Here is a 15,796-nt window from a genome sequence, read left to right on the forward strand (position 1 = left end):
AAAGTGACTATCCTGGAAACAGAATTTAACACTAGGTATAATTGTAATCTTCCCTTAAAAGACCTGTGTTTGAAGTACTGGAAAATTTCCAAACTAATATCATATACAGAAGTAAGGAAAGTACATAATGACTGTAGCTGGCATGAAGAGACAACAAAGAAAATGGCTCAAGGAGATCTTCCACATGCTCCCACAAACCATATGGCTTTTTCCTTTTATTCGTAAAGAATATATAAGCTAAAATAATAAAGGAACAGCACCTACACTTTTACAGTTTCTCACTTAAGCTATACTGTTCTCTGTGTTAAGGTTTTTTCCCAGAGAGGGAGAAAGGGCTACACATTTGTTTCTAGCATTCATTTAGCTCATGTAGTGTTACTCATTTGCTTGGCAGCAGTATTAGTGCATGGAAGCAAGCTAGGGAAAATGCTAATTACTTCTGTTCTAATGTGAGAACTTAATTTCAGATTGCAGACAAAGTTGTGCAATCCCATTCTTGTCTTTATTGTAATCTTTCCATGGGGAGAGAAATACTGTTTTTCCACATTAATAAAAGTACTCAACAGGCCAATAATTGAAAAAGTTGCTTTCTTCTTGGTTGTTGAACTAATATTCATCTGAATATATTTGATGAAGGCTTAAAATAGTCTGTCTTTATAACAAATAAATTTATTGTCATGTCTTCTTAAGCAAACAAATCCCATCTACTAATTTCTGTATAAAGCATTTGGAAAAGACTTACTGATCTTTAGTAGAATAGAAAAGTACTACAAATCCCAAACATCCCTTTGGTCTCACTCAGCATCTTAGTCCTGTTGATATTGTTGAAACATCCAAAAAAAAAAGATCTCAGCTCTTCACAGAACAGCAAAATGGCACAGTACTGTTATGGGATGACATTTCCATCGCAGTAGAGCTAGCTGGAGAATTACCTTTCCAACAGGAAAAAATTGCTGTTCATCATATTGTGGTCTTGGATGGACCTGCGTACTAACTCCTTGCAATGACTTCTAGAAAAGCAAGTAGATACTCGATACTTTTCAGTAAAAAATTAAGAATGGCAGAATTCAGCTGTTATTTAGTGAGCTCTGAGTTGACATTTTCTTCTTCTTTTGGAATAACTTGTTCATACTTACAGCTAAATTAAACTGTTGGGTTGTCACTTCTCTAAGCTGGAATTAATCTATTTGTACTAAGAACATTTACAGTCTTTTAAATGAAGCCTCTAAAAGTGTATGAGACCAGGCTACATAACTTCATACTTTGATGTATAAAACATAGGTCAGATTGTTAGATAAATCATAAAAATCAAGGAATTTGTGTGTGTGTGTGTGTGTGTGTGTGTGTGTGTTTGTGTGTGTGTGTGTGTGTGTGTGTGAATTCAGCAGTTTCTTCTGTATTGGGATAATTTGCTAATGTGTGTAATAACATAGTCACCTGCTGTTGACAGACGATTTATGGGGATTGGGATTTAATGAAGCCCTGCCTTCCTTCAGCATTTCTTGTGGGAGAGCAGTAGAAAACGGTGCATTACAAAACATAAGCTCTTTCTATCAGGCTTCTCTCTGTTGCTGTTCTCTATATGGAAATCTGTTCATAAGCCTTTCAAAGGTAAATGTACTAAGTAAGAGTCTTGCAAAGTAATGTACACAGCCTAATTTGTTTTATCCTCTGTTTTTGCCTAATTCATATTATTCCCTTTACCTTGGGTGATTAAGAGATGACTCCTGCAATGACTAAACAGACAAGCTCTCCTACACACTTTTATTAAACAGTCTTCCTAAGAAACCTTGCTTATCAGTCTGTGGAGCTTTAAACAGTTGGTTTTGTTTTCTGGGAAATTAAAAAGTAATTTTATTTTACTTCTTTCCCTTTGCTTTTTGTAGTAGTGATTATTAAATAATGGAGTTCACTTTCACCTAGATTGCCTTCCACTCTCAGTTAGTTCATGTCTAGTAGTCAGCAGAAGATCTAAAACAGCCACTCCCTTAATGGTTTTCTTCACCTTCTGAAGAAAAAGCTGTCCCCAGCATATTCCAAGAACTTGTTGGACTGTCTCCTTCTTATAGTTATTTTCCAACTGAAAAAAAAAATCCAAGAAGTAATTAAAGCCAAAAGGATGCTTCCTTTGCTTGATCAAAAACTAGACTTCACTCAATTAACTAGTGTATAATAAAATTCTATCATAATATACCCTGTTTTTCCCTTTTCATCTTCTTCCAGGATTGTTTCACAAATCTTCATCTTACCTATTCCTGTACTTCACAGCAACTGTTCTTGATATACAGTGCAACTTTGTTTCTCTTTCTTTTTGTTTGACTTCCATAAATACTGTTGGTAAAAGAGCAGAAGATTAGAAAATTCGTAAAATCAATTACTTGATAGTGTTGCTCAGTGAATAAATGTAGTGTCACTCAAATTATAAGGCAAAATACTTCCTCTCACTACATAGTTTTCTTAGGAAAGAGCAACATCATTCTATAACAGTATTGTTTTCTCATCAAATACCTCTGATGTTGATTCAAGTGTACTTCTAGTTTTGTACAAAGATTTCCTCTTCCCTTTGCAAGGCCATCTGGAACTTATAATTTTATTCCCGGTGAGCTTCTGATTTGAATAACAAAATAAGTCAGCTATATGACAATGAAAGAGAGATTTCAAAATGTTCTTATGAAATATATAAATAGCATATATTTATTAAATCAGTGGAGGTAACTGGATCTTTGAGGATTAAAAATTGTACAAATTTGAGTATACATTTCATTTTTGGGTTCGATCCCCATATGGGCCATTCACTTAAGAGCTGGACTTGATTCTTGTAGGCCCCTTCCAACTCAAAATACTCTTATTTCTGGAGTTTTAAAACTCATCTCATTCCTTTTCTCAAATAATGCATTGCATCTCTGGTTACATTTGTACAATCCAGTTTTGCTCAGTGGACCTAAATAGGATTATTTGGTGTCCTTGAATTTGTTTGCAAATGAGAGGAAAAGAGCTTGATTAAATTCCTGTTTGTATTTAGAATTTCTGTGCTGATTCACATTGAAGATTATTTGAGCTGTCATATGGCCTCTACTTCATGAAGAAGGTATCCTTTAAACTGTTCAATTAATAAAACAGTGTCGCCAGTGTTCTCACTATGAATGAAGAAACAATTTCCTGAATGTTTGATTCATTCCATTCTCTTTGGATAAATAATAATTCAGTTTGAGGACCAAATCACAGATGAATGTATATTTTGCAGTCATTCAGCTTCAAGTGACAAAATACTAATACTAATACCAAGGGAGAAGGAGTCATACCTGTGATATGGCAAACTCAAATGACCTTAAATTATGTAGTTAAAGACAAATTGGTGTTAAGCTGAAAGGCATTTGTTCCCCTAGAGAATAATTTCAAGTTTAGATTGGCTTCTGCTGATAGTGAAATGAGTGAATGAAAAGACAGTTCTTAATGCTTCATTATTTATACATTTCCTGTGCATTAGGAATAAGGATCACAAAAATCTAGACTTTAAAATTCCATGCAAGATACTTAGGCTTAAACACTTTTTTCCTAAGTCACATCTGTGTACTGTAATGCTGTCTCTCCTCTTATATTCAGGTGTTGATTAGTCACATTTTCAGACTTACAACCAGGTACCTGTCTAAAGGTTTCTCAGGAATCTCCATCTAGATAAGAGTTCTCACACCTACTTGCTACCTGAACACAGCCACTGCCTTTCACGCAAAGATTCAGTTCTATGACATGAATATTTATCGAAAGAAACTGGGTGGAGTACTTCTAACACCCAGGTGTGGCTGTGGAAGCCCATTTTGATTCTGTGTCAAATTACTGGATTAAATGAGTTTATTCTATCATTGCCTTTGCCATATTCCTGAGACAGCAGATATGCAGATGCCTAATTCCTCCTGCTCTTTTAACTCATCTTTCAAGATGATAGTTCATCAAGGTGTAGGATATTTTCATGTTAGGATTCTTCATCTGCTTCTTTAATTTAATTTCTGCCTTGCTCAGAGAAATGGTAGCAAGACCTCCAGCCCAGATCCTCATACACTTCTCCTTAGAGTGGTTTATTTTCTCAAGAAATAACAAAACCTAAAGTCTGTTTGGGATCCATAGAGTTACTAAATTACCTTCCAGACTGACGTCTAAATGGAGAAACAAAGCATTTTATACTGTCATTTGATAAACTTAAATACCAAGTAAGTGAGAAAGCAGGCGAGCCACTTTCCAAAGTAACAGACAACAAAATTATTAGTTCATAGATAGGTGAGAGGAGCCTGCCCTGAGGAGAACAAGTTGTTGCCTTAAAATTCACCACAATTTTTAATAGATAAGGCCTTTTGGTGGTTAACTGATCTCCTCCCAAAACCTGAGACCGAAACAAGAGAAGGCATCCTTCTCCAGCTTGGAAACAGAAAGCTAAAAAAAGCCTTGTAGCCAAGGTCCTACAAAGTGTCATGCAGGGGCTGAGAATATTTGCTGGTGTTGGTTTTCTCAAAGGAGAAAAAAACTCCACAGTTTCAGGTGAGCACAAACCTGCTTTGTGCAAAGACTGAAGGGGGTAAGGGAAAGGAAATCATATGATAGAAGCATTTTTTAATTTTGAGATGAAGGGCAGGTATAGCAAGGCAGTCACCTGAGAGGGGCCAGGGTGAGGCAGGGTGTGGGCTTCTTCCTCGTTTGGTTTCATTTTCTTTTACAATCAAGATACATCCTCCCTCAACTGTTGGAAAGTGGTTATAACTTTCCAACTAATTAAATGTTGCAGCAGGACAAAGTTTTATTGTATTACCTGAAAAGAAAACGGGGAAGAATCCAGCTCAGTACTGTGCTGGATATCTGGATTCTTGATAGAGTTTTAGTCTGCTTAACTACATTTTTGTTCAACATTTGTATAAAATGAGGTACTATGATTTGTTGTAATTTTTTTTTCTCTTCCTCAGTGTAACTATTGTGTTCTTAACCTGGTGAAATGACTGATTCCTTGTGTTGTAAATATAGCAAGTGTCACTCAGATTGGGTTGTAGACCTCACTGAGAGCATGTGTTCAGTGCAGACAGGTCATTTGCTACTGTATGATGGTTCCAGCCACCATCCTTACCCAAGTGGAACTTGTTTCCCTGAAAAAATGGTCAAACTTTCCACCTCTCTCCCAGGCTTAACAGGTTGAATAATTTTCCTTTCCTTTTTTCTTTTTTTTTCTCCAATAGGAATTCCCTCTTGTTAGTATACATATAGATTCAAAATCCCTTGGATAATCCCCACTAAAAGCAGCGTTCACTTACTCCCTTTTCAATTAGTCATGTTTGTGCTCACTCTGCTAGGGCTACTTTTTAATCATGTTGCTCCCCACTGTCATTCCTACAGAGGAGAGAGTAGCCTCCCATCTTTTAAATTTGAAGTATAACTTTTAAGTTCTTTATATAGCCAGGTCTGCCTATGAGAGTTACCTACATGTTATGTGCCTCTAGTGCACTGACTTATGGAACATCTGGTTAAACATATTTATTTTATTTAAATTAATAAAAAATACAGCAACAAAGATTTTATAAGCTAAAATATATGTAGCAATTTTATTTGCATTTATATATATATACATGTATAAAATTATTTGTGTTTGGATGTATATTAAAATGTATGTATGAACTGAAGGATTTGGGGGGAATGTTATTCATAACCCATTGCTTTGAGATTGTTGTCCTGATGTAGTTGTACGATTTGAAGAGAACAGCCTAGAGAGAATGGGAAATGATAGATATGGGGAAGAATGGATCACATGAGAAGTCTTTGATAACACTCAGAACAGCTGCATTATTCATTGTCTGTATGGCTTTTAATAGGGTGTTATAGTGCTGCCCAGCACAGTAATTCCTTTCTGTGGTTTAAAATGTCTAGGAAAACATGAGAATATTATAATAGTTTATCCAAGTTGGTTTTTCTCCCCTTTTATCCTTTCTATGCAATTTGTTTCTATTCCTGGACTGCAACCATGATGTGATTTGGGCAAGAAAGTGATGTTAATGGGAGAACACTGAAGTCTTTATTTTGAAATTCATGGAGGGGGAAGTAATCAAATTTTCAAACCAAACCAGTTGAGTAGGGTGGAGAATTATGGTAAGGGAAAAAGGGTGCTTCATTTTGCCCTGGACATGCCAGCATTTTTTATAGAGTTGACAAAGGATTTATAGAATTAGGAAATATTTAATTCACTCTGTTCTTTAAACGTTTAGATTTTTTAAAGATGTTTAGCTCTGAGTCATGCAAGGTTTTGCAATGATTTGAGAAAATGAATGCAAAAATATATTTTCATAAATATTTAGTTGCTAAATATGCAGTTCATAATTAAAAACACAACACCAAAACCATTAAGAAACAAACAGAATCTAAATAGCACTGTAATCATTGTGGAAGCCAGAAAATACAGAACTGGGACAGAATTTAAATGCTGACTAATTAAGTCACAGTGATGTCTCTCAAAACACTTGTGCTCTGAGAAGCCACTGTATCTTAAATTACTTCTCCACAGTATTTGGTGAGTAGTGTCATAAACCAGTAAACTGAAATGAGATGGTAAATGTTAAAACCCACAAAGTACAGGGGGAATAATTTGAAGATAGCTTCAATAAAAGAATTTTCCATTGAGAGAATATTTAAGAGCATAGTCTAGAGTTACAATGGCAGTGTTGACTAGCATAAGTAACATAACCATCTAACAGAAAGGAATGCTCAGAATCATGGAAACAAAGCAAAGTTGATCCCAGGTGGTCTTTGTGTAATACCACCTGCTAGCAAGATCTCACATGTAGGCAAGCTCTTCCTAAAGAACAGTGCTAACTAAGAGTGGAGGACTGCACTACATTTTTGTTAATTATTTCTGTTTTAAGAATAAATGGTACTATCTTTTAACAAAAATATTTCTCAACATTAATACAAAATACTACAGAAGTAGAAGGACCCTTATACAAGCAATTTACTTTTAATAGTGCATGGGTACAGTTGTACCTGTAGGAATGCTGAATCAGGACACTTGGACAGCCAGCTGTAGTTGTAAGTCCCCATTGGTGAAAATTACTGGGCTGATTGGTGTCATGTCTGTTTTAAAGAAAAAAGTAAAGATAAATGTGAAAGAAATTTGTGTGCATCAAGCCCATTTGCTTTTGGGCTGCGATAATTGTAAATCCATTGCTTTAGCCACATCTGTTTTTTGGTAAGGCCTCAATAGGAGGAGCAGAGGGGCCAAGAGGGACATCAGAGAGGAGAGACCAAAAAATTGCACCAAAGCAAGCCAAAACCCCAAAGTAAGAACAATTAATTATTTATAGACTAAATTCACAGCAGATACGAAAAGAAAGCTAACCCAAAAATGTAATTATGAGTGTTCAGAAGACTGAATAAGTGGTTTGTCATTTACAGTTACATGATAAAAGGTTTATTCTTTTCTAGGATTCTGCTATAAATTAGTTTTATTTTATGTCTCTGCTCAAAGAACTACAATTCTACTAATTGCATCCCCAAAAGAGTAAGCAATTCATAGCAGAATTGTCTTTCTAACATGATTATCTGTCTGAGACACAAGGCAGAATTAAAAATTCCTTGGTTATGAGTATCTATGATGATACGTACCTTTGGGTTTGCATCATTCTGCCCAGGTTTCCCAGGACACAGCAAGCATTTATGAGACAGCAGCAGACATGATCTGAATACCAAACTGTGATTCTTTAATAGAAGAAAATGACAGGTGCCCTCAGTTCAATCACATTTGCTAATATTGAAGACAAAAAAATCAATCAACTAGTTATACGTGGAGTGTTGTATTTACTGTGTAGGCAGAGACCAAAATTCTGAAAAGTCCCAATGTCCAAAAGCTTGGGCATCAGGTACACTATAAAACTAGCTGATTCTTATGATTGGCTTTGTAACACAGCTCACTAAAGACCTGCTCATCCTTTTATCTTCCAAAAAGTCTGGAAATTTATGGCTAATTACAACACAAGAGAGGTTCTCAGCTATCCGTGACAAAACCTCTCTGAGTATTGCTCAACAAAATTACTTCTCTGCTTAATAAAATACGGTGCTGCTGACTAGACTGATGGCATCACAGCAATTTCCTTGTTGGTTCACTTTTTTTTCCATATTCCCAGCTCATTATACCTCTTATCCCCATTTGAACCACAAATTTCAGTATTAATTTCTTAAGGTTCTCATTTTGCTGTTTCCAACGTGGCTTAGGACACCAACTTTCTTACTTCCTAAAAATAACATCTAGATTATGTCCAATTCATATGTTTGGTTCTGAGAGACCTTGAAAACATCCTTTTCTCTTATCTTTCTGCTACTTTTCAGTGAGTTTAATAGAAGAGCATTTACATTGTAGTAGATTGTAGGTCTACAAAACCACAGGTGAAAATGAATGCGGGCCTTAGAGAAGTGCAAAAGACAGGAGAGAAGGTGGCCTGGAGTTACTTATCATTGTCATAGAAGGAACATAGGTCCTGGAATATTGGTGTGAAAGGAATCTGTCTTGTAGTCCAACCCTTTGACATTCAAGATAGCAGTGGATGTACTGAGTCAAGAAGGTTCCCTTCATCCCTTTAAACATTTTTGAAGGCAGAATAGGAATACCAGTAAATTCTTTCTCTGATAGACATCTTCAAGTATTCACAAACTTTATTGAGGAAATTGTTGGGATTTTATAAATACAGTTAAAAAAACCCCAGACCTAAACAAAAAACCTGACACTTGTATCAGACAGCTTATGTGTATTAACTCTTAGCTGGCAACTTAAGACATATGCCACTTGGACAAGCCTCCTTCCAAGCAGTTCAGTACAGTCACCTTGATGAAGTATAAAAAGGTTATGTTCAACTTTGTGGTAGACTTGAATCCTGAATAGTCTTCATGCTGAGCTATGTCTGAATTGTAATTCATCTTAATTATTGCGTGCTCCATGTAATACTGTGAACAAATTTAATGGAGGCACTGGATGAAAATGTGTTTTGGTTGGAGAGGATTAGGCTTAAAGTCATGTGAGCAGGGGGCCTGAAATGGGATAGTGCTGAGCATTTCAGGGCTGGATTGCTGAATAAACTACAGTCTCTCAAGCAGTGACAAGAAAAAATGTCTATCAAACAAGCACACTACTGCACTTTGCATGAGTGAGATAATGTGGATAGCCACATACACGGTGTGGTATTGCCCAGGGAATGCAATGAGCCATTCATGCATTGCAAATTATTAAGGAGGTCTGTCATCAGGGATCAAGCACGGACAGTACATAATGACTCTGGTAATGGTGGCATGGGAGTGTGCACCAGGCAGTCTAATATTTCAGTGACCATCCTTTATCTGCCCCACCTTTGTGTATCATCATGCCAAACACTGAGCTACATAGCATTTCAACATCTCATAGGAGTTGCTTATGCTAGTATGGAACTCTTCAATAGGATGACACCGGGTGTTTTACTGCCTTCTTCCCAAAGGACATACTCCTCCCTTCTCATTTCCTAAGTGGGTACAGTCCTGCGAGGCTGCTTTTTGAATCACCAGGGGTTTGTTTCTGCCCTCCATGCCTGCTGTGATCTGTGTGGAGAGCTGAGGACTTTTTTACATCATGCTTTTCTTATACCACTTCCACACTTGTGCAATGCATTGGGAATGGTTTTCAGGGCTTTGGCAGCTAGCTCTGCTCTCTCCTTGGGTGTGACCCTATTTCCATTTTGCCATGCTATGTGACCAGGTGGCTCAGCATATGTACAGTACACCTGAGCACCCTCAGATCTGAGAAGGTTGCAACACAAACCTTTTACTAATAGTTCATTCCTCCTGACCAGGCTTTTGCCATTTTATAAGTTATATAATGCATATGACAATTAGGAATGTGTATATGTATACATATATGTGTAATTTATTGCTCTCTAGTTCCAGATGCAGTATAATAATGGGTTTGCAAAGGATAGTAATGAAAATCTTTATTTTCCTGGTTTTATTCTCTCAAGAGCTGAATTATAGTGAATAAGCCAGAATGCTCCTTCACTTGTGCCTTTAAAACAAGCACTTGATCAGCCATGGCTCAAGATCTGCAAAAGCAAAGCATGATACACTTCAAACAAAATTGCCTAACCTACTGTTTGACTAAGATTTAGAGATTGTAAAAGAAAACTACCATTCCTACAAACTAGCATTGTTCATATAATTTCCAAAATCACAGTGGGTAAGTTTTCACCAGATAAGTTCTGAATTTGTTGTGGTTGCAAACAATATCTTAAAACTTAAATAGAATGTAATGTTTTGCACTACAAACATTGCTTTTTTTTTTATAAGGGAACTTTGACATCATAATTTCCTCTGAATCATATATTATGACATGCAAATAAAAATATATCCTCTTTCCCTCTCCTATCTTTACAGTTCCCCTCCCTTTTTTGTTTTGGTTTTTTTTTTTTTCATTTTACCAATTTGCTTTCTAGGGTATCTCTGCTGAAAAATAATTTTCTAGATGGAAAATAAAGATTAAAAAGCATAGCTTTTGAAAAGTCTGGAAAATCTGACAAACTACACTGTAAATGTTTAGCAACCAGAATTTAGTTAAAAACAACATCAAGATCTGTTTAGGTTTTTTGTGTTTCATCTGGAGAAACTTGTGATTTTAAAAGGCTTATCCGTGGTAATTCTGGATATTTCCTTTCCCTCTTGGCTGGGGAAGTTTTGATTGTTTTGCTTCTGGAAACACTGTTTTTTCTTTGGCATGCAAAACTTAGATTTTATCAGATAAATTTCTGACTGCTGGACCTGAAACAGAAACCCACTTTCCAAACTTGGAAAATGTATAGATGATTTGTGAAGGTTGTTTTCTAAGTGCTGCCCAGCAAAACAGAAGCTCACCATGCTTACTAGTGGCTGCTGTTCAGAGCCTTGTGCATAGCTGGAAAACTGAAGAGACTTATCAGGTTTGTCACATGGCCAACTGGGAAAGCCTGAGCTGCAGAAGAGACAAAAAGATGGCGCCACTCACAGACCAAAATCATACAGAGCGGGAGAGATTTGTCTTCCCACCCTTTCCCACCAGGTGCCAAGAAGGCATGGGAAGAAATCTGTAGATTAGGAACAAGAGAGAAGGTTCATGCCTGTCTTCTGTGTACAGAAAACCCTTGTTGTCTACCAGGTTTTAGTGGTTGACAACCAGCTGCCTCCTACATTCCAAAGCACCAAAAAATAATGGAGTAAGGTTATGCAAAAGGGACCCCAAATGTTGCTAACAGAGTGTTTTTACTATAATTTGTTGGGAAAGTATCTAAAATAGTTTGAGCTCAACACTGCAATTGCTGTGGCTAAAACTGTGTTTGGTTAATCATGATGCTTTTAAGGATTAGCTTAAGAAGTATCTTTGTTGCGACTCTTGTTCTAAGCCACAGACACCAAAGCCAATCGTAAAGTATGTTGGGTTGGCCTTTGCACAAACTATCAACTTCAGAAATTCAAGTGCAGAGTCAATAATTCTGTGTATTTCTTGGCATTTCCTGGAAATCTGGATATTTATGAACTGTACAATTTCATCCAGTTTGACCCAATTCCCTCTTGCATTATTGTAAATCAACAAAGTATATTTTAGAGGTAAGACCTGAGGACTTAGACCTTAGGAATTAGAATTTTCATCTGATTATTGACAAATAATAGTAATGAGATTTAAATGCTGTTGTAGTTATATCTCTTTAGGAGCTAAGATTTAGTAGTTTGAGTGCATAGTGGCATAATGCAACATGTCTGTAATAATATATATGTAATAGCAGGAAAACATGTGTCTCCCATTTTCTTCAGAAGTAATAATGTATCTGTTTTCTGGACAGGTATGTATTGTTTATTTTAATGTTTTATATAATTATGAATTCTGTTTTGAGCCTAAAATAAACACACCTAAGAATACAAATGCATTTCATTAAAACATTTCCTCTTAGAAGTTTCTCTTGCTTAATGGTGAATATTGCAATATGGATGTAATTGTGGGATTATTAGCAAAGAGTTTTAAGGACTATTCCACTTGATTTAGTTTTTTGCCCACAGCACTGCAGGGAACCAGTGGGTCTGGAGTCATTTCCTCCTTCTTCATCCTGGTTTCATAAAATTTATTCTAACCAATATTAAGGCAATTCTCTGTAATAATTATAAGAAATAATTTTAGGGAATTCTGTAAGCCTTAGGTGAACACTGTTCATTAGAAAAAATGCTAAATTATAACATTGTCATTCAAATGTAAAATGAAGTGTCCAGTCAATTTTTATGAGGTCAGGATAAAGTATTTTGCTAGTAATAGTTCCTTGTACTTAAAACTCTTCATCTGTACATGATGAAACACCTGTACATCAAAGAAGTTATCGAGGAGTGTAAACACTTTATACATTTCATAAAAGGTCTCCTTGAAACACGTAGACTATCAAACCCAGATTTTCCAAAGCAGCTGAGTTGAGTACCTTTATATTGGGGATTGGCTTGAGACACGTTTCAGTTGAACGGTACAAAATGGTACCCTGGCATAATGTGTAATAGGAGTTACATTAGTTGATTTTTATCTATTTATTGAGAACTTCTGTGGAAGAAGAGGGATTCTATTAATTTCATTTTTAAATACACTTTGATTAAATATTGTAATTTTTCATCCTGCTAAATTGTTTTCAGAATCAGAAGTATACAGTAATTTTTTTCTACAAGACCATGACATCAGCTTTCAAAAGCAAGCATGTCAAATATGCGACACACTTGGTTGTTTATGAAATTTGACCTTGGTCAGACTAGCAGTCCAATCTGCAGTTTCTTTACAGTTTTTACTCTTTTTACACCTTTTACATGTTCCTCACCTTAGGAACACAGTGCTCAGAAGGACAGCTTTCTGGCTCTTGCCTTGTATGCTTGTGACAGCCTCTATTCTACTGTTCCTGACCTGGGGAAAGTCCTTGAGTTGCTAGCAAAAGGCTTTTAGTTTTCAATTTATAGTTGCAGACTATCTGCTTTACCCAGTGACAAGATCTCCAGTTTTATAAATTTCAATTTAGGTAACAAATTACCCTTACATATCTGTAGCTAGAACTGCTGAAGGACACTGGTGTTTTTGTTAAACTAGTTCCTAGGCATATATTCCCTAGACTGAATTAAAACTACAGGTAAAAACCTAGGTTTCCTTCCTAAGTGCAGGCAGTGAGGCAATTATATCCTTTCTGTGCTGAGCACTTAGAGCTAGCTAGCCAGAAACACTGGGCACAGGAGCATATTAGAAATCCCACTTTGCTTTTGAGTGACATAGAATCATAGAATATCCTGAGTTGGAAGGCATTCACATGGATCATGGAAGTCCAGCTCCTGGGCCTGCACAGAACAGCCCCAAGGATAACATCATATGCTGATGGGACTGTTGTCAACACTTCTTGAACAGTGGCAGACTTGGTGCTGTGACTACTTCCCTGGGGAGCCTGTTCCAGTGCCCAGACACCCTGTGGGTGAACAACCTTTACCTCACCTAACTTAAACCTCTCCTGACACAGCTTCCTGCCATTCTCTTGAGTCTTGTCACTGATCACCAGAGAGAAGAGATGAATCCCTGTCCCTCTGCTTCCATTTGTAAGAAAGCTGTAGAATGCAATGAGGTCTTGCCTCAGTCTCCTCTTCAGGCTGAACAGACCAAATGACCTCAGCCACTCCTGATATGGCTTCCCATCAAGGCCCTTCACCGTCTTCATAGCCCTCCTTTGGATGTTCTCTAATAGTTTTATATCCTTCTTGTAGCACCTAAAACTGCACACAGGACTTGAGGTGATGCCACGTGCAGCATCACATAGAGATGCACAGGAAAAGCAGCTCAGGTAGCCAGCACAGAATAGCCACATCAGTGCTGTGCTTGGCAAAGGTTGATAATGTGTGTGTCTCCTTAAGATTATTTCCTCTTGCCCCATAATCATTTAATTTGATGCTGCAAGACTTTTTCAAACGCTGTATACTTTCAAGACTGTGAAGCTCCTATTGACAGCAACAATTTTGGCTGAAAGCATGAGGAAGAGATCAAGATTGATTGTGCTTAAGAAAGAGCTGATTTCCAGTGATTGATAGCTTAGTCTGTCATACAGGCACTCACAGAATTGAAGGAAAAATTTCTATTCCCTGTCTCTGTAATTATACAAAAATTCTTTGTCTGCAAGGAATTGGGAAGTGTTACAGTAAGCTGTAGATCTAAATTAGACATTTTATATTAAATCTATACTTACCAGTATACACCATTTAGAGTTAGTGACACGACACTAGAAGAAAGCAAACATAGAAGAAAGTGATCTAGTAAATGAAAGCCACTTATGTAATAGATCATCATTCTGAATTGCATTCAAAATTGAAAAAAGGAAAGGGGTTATATTTATTAGTTGTGGTTTCTGGTTAGGGGAGACTTAAAAAACTTCGAGGCCCTTATCTTCCCTCCAAAATGCTTTTTCTATTTATCCATTATTGCTCAACAGAAAGAGTTCTTTCAAGTTTGTGTCTCTCAGAACAAAACACACATAGTACGTGTTTATATTCACTCTTGACTTTGAAAGAGGTGGTCTTGCTGAATCTTTACACTGAGAAGATTATCTAATGATACAGCTCTGACCCAGCAGCAAGACTCAAAATCCTGAAAGTGAAGAAGGCTAATAGGATCCTGTCCTGTGTCAAAAATAGCGTGGCCAGCAGGATGAGGGAAGTGATCCTTCCCCTGTACTCTGCGTTGGTGAGGCCACACCTTGAGTACTGTGTTCAGTTCTGGGCCCCTCATTTCAGAAAGGATATTGAGGTGCTGGAGTGAGTCCAGAGAAGAGCAACAAGGCTGGTGAAGGGACTGGAGCACAAGCCCTATGGGGAGAGGCTGAGGGAGCTGGGGTTGTTTAGCCTGGAGAAGAGGAGGCTCAGAGGTGACCTCATCACTGTCTACAACTACCTGAAGGGAAGTTCTAGCCAGATGGGGGCTGGTCTCTTCTCCCAGGCACTCAGCAATAGGACAAGGGGGCACGGGCTTAAGCTCTGCCAGGGGAAATTTAAGTTGGATATCAGAAAAAAGGTCTTTACAGAGAGACTAATCAGGCATTGGAATGGGCTGCCCAGAGAGGTGGTGGATTCACCATCCCTAGAGATTTTTAAACGCAAGTTGGATGTGGCGCTGAGTGCCATGATCTAGTAAACGGACTAGAGTTGGACCAAGGGTTGGACTCAATGATCTCGGAGGTTTTTTCCAACCCAATTGATTCTATGATTCTATGATTCTGTGTTAGGCTAACTCAAATCAAACTTCCTCACTGTCACTTATACTGAAAGACAAAGAGTTACAAGTGCAATAATTTATGTTAATGCTATTTTTTTGCATGTAATTTTCTTTCTGTAAGTTTTCCAGGTTCAGGAGAGCTTAAATATTCTCTCTGTTGTTCAATGTTGAATAATCCCTGCTTCTACTTTCGGTGCTAGTACTTTCCTGCTTTTTCAAATTCTTTCTAGGATCATGTTACCACGAGAAGCTAGAAAAATATAGGCTTAATATACCAACCCAGGATGGTGAAAAACGAAGGATACCTATATAAATCAGTCTCTTTCTGAATAAAGGCACAAGGGATTTTTTTTTTCCTTTGGGCATCTTAAATGTGGATCAGAAAACAGTACCCAGGTCTGTGAGAACCAACGTGTGTGGTATATTTTTTCCTACTGTTGCATATCTGAGCTCTAGTATTGCATGTTAATTAATGCACGTAAGGCGTTTGCCCAACACGAGCCTCGTAGTTCTTTGCAACAG

At 37.2% G+C, this 15,796-nt stretch overlaps 1 protein-coding gene and 1 long non-coding RNA gene across 3 annotated transcripts in view; one reads left to right on the forward strand and one right to left on the reverse strand.

The window, feature by feature from the left end:
• Positions 1–15,796, forward strand: part of CRYBG1 (crystallin beta-gamma domain containing 1) — a 97,063-nt gene that overhangs the window by 31,690 nt on the left and 49,577 nt on the right. The gene's annotated exons all lie outside the window — the stretch shown is intronic.
• Positions 534–7,950, reverse strand: LOC139668323 (uncharacterized). Its single transcript, XR_011697030.1, has 4 exons — positions 7,630–7,950; positions 7,009–7,098; positions 2,250–2,331; positions 534–2,080 (listed from the first exon to the last, which is right to left on the reverse strand). It is a non-coding gene; the product is annotated as an uncharacterized lncRNA (long non-coding RNA).

This window comes from Pithys albifrons, chromosome 2 (genome assembly GCF_047495875.1).
Source record: "Pithys albifrons albifrons isolate INPA30051 chromosome 2, PitAlb_v1, whole genome shotgun sequence".
NCBI lineage: Eukaryota > Metazoa > Chordata > Aves > Passeriformes > Thamnophilidae > Pithys > Pithys albifrons.